Below are 4333 nucleotides of genomic sequence, written 5' to 3' on the forward strand. Positions count from 1 at the left end.
TAATAAAATTGTATCAGTATATAAAGTTTAAGCATATTAAGAATTTGGGCTTTATCTATGGTAAAAATAAGGAAGCAATAAAAATAGAAGCAAATGTTTCAGCATGTTAGCCATGGTATTTCTGGGTGGTGGATTATTGTCAGTAACGATTCTGCTGTACTTTATACTCTTCTGTACTTTCCAATTTTTCCATAATGAAGATATATTTACATTTCTAATTGAAAGTAACAAAGACAAAAAGTGAATTGAACTCTCCCTACCAGGCAAGTGTTCATCAGTTCACTCCATAGTAGCCATGACTCCGAAGATAAGTGTTCAAATTCCCTAGATGGGCTGGACTCAGTGGCTCTTACCTGTAATCCCAGCACTTTGGGAGGCCAAGGCGGGTGGATCACCTGAGGTGAGGAGTTGGAGACCAGCCTGACCAACATGGAGAAACTCCATCTCTACTAAAAATACAAAATTAGCTGCCTGTAATCCCAGCTACTCAGGAGGTTGAGGCAGGAGAATCGCTTGAAGCCAGGAGGCGGAGGTTTCGGTGAGCTGGAATCACGCCATTACACTCCAGCCTGGGCAACAAGAGCGAAACTCTGTCAAAAAACAAAACAAAACAACAACAACAAAAAACATCCTATGTCAATGCTTCATAAATATTAAAGTTCATACAAATCACTCAGGGGTCTTGCTAAAATGCAGATTCTGATTCATTATATCTGAGATGAGGCCTGAGATTCTGTATGCCAGGTGGTACCAACGCTGCTGATCTCAGAACAGACTTTAATAACTATTGCTCCTGTTCAAAAGAAAGAAGTCTTTGACTGCTCTTTTTTGGTGGGAGTGGTTAAAGAAGAGTGAACAACTATTTTTCCATGGGGATTTGAGGACAGTTTTGCAATAAGAGTTGTTGCGGGCTGTATTGTGTCCCCTAAAGAGATGCTGAAGTTTTAATCCCCAGTGTTCATGAATGTGACCTTATTTGGAAATAGGGTATTTGCAGATACAATCATGTTAAGATGAGGCTGTTAGGGTTAGCCCTAATCTAATATGGTAGTTGCCTTTATAAGAAGAGAAAAAGATCATGTGAAAATAGAGACATAAAACCAGCGCGGTGGCTCACGCCTGTAATCTTAGCACTTTGGGAGTGGATCACTTGAGGTCACGAGTTCAATACCAGCCTGGCCAACATGACAAAACTCCATCTCTACTAAAAATATAAAAATTAGCCCAGCGTGGTAGTGGACACCTATAATCCCAGCTAGTCAGAAGGCCGAGGCAGGAGAATTGCTTGAACCCCGGAGGCGGAGGTTGCAGTGAGCGGAGATCACACCACTTCACTCCAGCCTGGGCAAAAGAGTGAAACTCTTTAAAAAAGAAAAGAAAAGAAAAAAGTTAAAAGAAAAGAAAATAGAGACATACAGTGCCCATATGACAACAGAGGCAGAGACTGGAATGACGAAGCTGCAAGCTGAGGAAAAGTGCGGATTGCTGGCCGTCACCAGAAGTTAGGAGTGAGGCGTGGAGCAGTCTCCCTCAGAGCTCTCCGAAGGAGTTAACCCTGCCAACCCTGCCAGCACCTTGGTTTCAGACTTCTGGCCTCCAGAACTGTGAAATGACAAACTCCCACTGTTTACGCCACCCAGTTTGTGGTATTTTGTTACGGCAGCCCTAGCAAACTAATTAATACAAGGGTTAAGAATATAAGCCTTAGCCTGGTACAGTGTCTTATGCCTGTAATCCCCTGATGCACACCTGTAGTGCCAGCCACTTGGGAGGCTGAGGTGAAAGGATTACTTGGGAGGCAGAGGGTGTAGTGAGCTGTGATCGTACCACACTGCACTCCAGCCTGGGTGACACAGTGAGATCCTGTCTCAGAAAAAAAATGAAAAATAATATATATATATATATATATATATATATATGCTTTGCCATCAGACAGCTATTTACTAGCTATACGACCACAGACACAATATTTAAGCCTCAGTTTCTTCATTTTAAAAAGGGGGACAATAATCGAATTGCTCACAGGATTGCCGAGACAATTAGAATAACGCACGTAAAGCACTTAGTAGAGTTCTTGGTATAGAAAACCTTCAATAAATGTTAACTAATATGTCATCTAGGCCTTCAATCCTTAGAAAATGAGTACAGCTGAGTGCAGTGGCTCGTGTCTGTAATCCCAGCACTTTGGGAGGCCGAGGCAGACGGGTCACATGAGGTCAGGAAATCAAGACCAGCCTGGCCAACATGGCCAAACACCATCTCTAATAATAATAATAAGGTCAGGCACGGTGGCTCACACCTGTAATCCCAGCACTTTGGGAGGCCGAAGAGGGCAGATCACAAGGTCAAGAGATTGAGACCATCCTGGCCAACATGGTGAAACCCCGTCTCTACTAAAAAATACAAAAAAATTAGCTGGGAGTGGTGGCGTGCTCCTGTAGTCCCAGCTACTCGGGAGGCTGAGGCAGGAGAATTGCTTGAACCTGGGAAGCGAAGGTTGCAGTGAGCCAAGATCGTGCCACTGCACTCCAGCCTGGCTACAGAGCGAGACTCCATCTCAAAATAATAATAATAATAATAATAATAATAATAATAATAATAATAACAATAATACAAAAATAAGCCAGGAGCTGTGGCTCACACCTGTAATCCCAAAACTTTGGGAGACCGAGGTAGGTGGATCACTTAAGGTCAGGAGTTCAAGACCAGCCTGGCCAACATAGTGAAACCCTGTCTCTACTAAAAATATAAAAATTAGCTGGCTGTGGTGCCATGCGCCTATAGTCCCAGCAACTTGTGAGGCTGAGGCCAGAGAATTGTTTGAATCCAGGAGTCAGAGGTCGCAGAGAGTCAAGATCATGCCACTGCACTCCAGCCTGGGCAAAAAAAAGGAGATTCTGTCTCAAAAAAAAAAGAAAAGAAAAGAAAAGAAAAACTGAGGCGGGGCATGGTGGCTCATGCCTGTAACCCCAACACTTTCAGAGGCCAAGGCAGGTGGATCACAAGATCAAGAGATCAAGACTATCCTGACCAACATGGTGAAACCCACCCGCCCCACTGACCCCCCCCCCCCCGTAGCTGGGATTACAGGCACCTGCTACCACACCTGACTAATTTTTGTATTTTTAGTATAGACGGGGTTTCACCATGTTAGCCAGGATGGTCTTGAACTCCTGACCTCAAGTGATCCATCCACCTCAGCCTCCTAAAGTGCTAGAATTACAGGAGTGAGCCACCACACCCAGTCTGGTCAAAGCTTTTCAAGGCCAGTTTTCTTCCTCCACCCCCTTCCATCCACCCCCTTGTTTGTTTAGCATCAGGGCAGTCTTCCTAAGTTCATTGGAGGCATGAAGCAAGTTTACTTCTGGCTCACCTTTACCTTGAGGGTGTGGCCTTTTGGGAGGAGTGGATGGTCTCAGCTTCACCTACAGAGGATCTCATGATAGCCTTTTCATCTGGGAGGGTCCTGGACCCTGAGTTCTTTCCTCTTCATCCCATGAGGCCACCAAAACCGAGTTCCAAGTTTGTCCTGATCAGCAGGTGTCTTCGGGGCAATGGCAGCATCAGTGCTCCCTACCCAGCTTACCCCACTGGTCTCCTTTCCTTTAGAAATTTGCAAGGTAGTTCATTATTTTCTTGTCAGCTGATGTTGCTTTTAGGGAGATATGTATTTTATTTTATTAAGCACTTGTAGTTTTCAACAGATTTGGCCCAAATAAGATTAAAATTGGAGTCTGCAGCCATACCACCCTGAATGCAGAATGCACCCAATCTCGTCTGATCTTGGAAGCTAAGCAGGGTCAGGCCTGGTTAGTACTTGGATGGGAGCCTGCCTGGAAATATCAGGTGCTGTAGGTTTTTTAAAAAAAGAAGAAGATTGAAATTGCAAATCTAGTTAAAAACCTTAAATCACACACCCAGTATAGGAGGAAGGAAATTAACATTTATTTACTTTCTTTTTGTTTTATTTTGTTTTGCTTTTTTGAGACAGAGCTTCGCTCTTGTTGCCCAGGCGGAAGTGCAACGGCATGATCTCGGCTCACTGCAACCTCCACCTCCTTGGTTCAAGCGATTCTTCAGCCTCTGCCTCCTGAGTAGCTGGGATTACAGGCATGCGTCACCACACCTGACTAATTTTTGTTTCACAATGTTGGCCAGGCTGGTCTCGAACCCCTGACCTCAGGTGATCTGCCAACCTTGGCCTCCCAAAGTGCTGAGATTACAGGCGTGAGCCACAGCGCCCGGCCTATTTACTTTCTTATTCTGTATCAGGAGCTGTGTTGGGTCTTCTTTCTTTTTTCGAGACAGGGTCTCACTCTGCACCCAGGCTGGA

At 44.6% G+C, this 4333-nt stretch overlaps 1 pseudogene; it reads left to right on the forward strand.

Annotated features, from left to right (window-relative positions):
* Window positions 1-3732: 3732 nt before the first annotated feature.
* LOC120361924 (5S ribosomal RNA) lies at window positions 3733-3858 on the forward strand (annotated as a pseudogene).
* Window positions 3859-4333: the final 475 nt, after the last annotated feature.

This window comes from Saimiri boliviensis, chromosome X (assembly GCF_048565385.1).
Source record: "Saimiri boliviensis isolate mSaiBol1 chromosome X, mSaiBol1.pri, whole genome shotgun sequence".
Taxonomy (NCBI): domain Eukaryota; kingdom Metazoa; phylum Chordata; class Mammalia; order Primates; family Cebidae; genus Saimiri; species Saimiri boliviensis.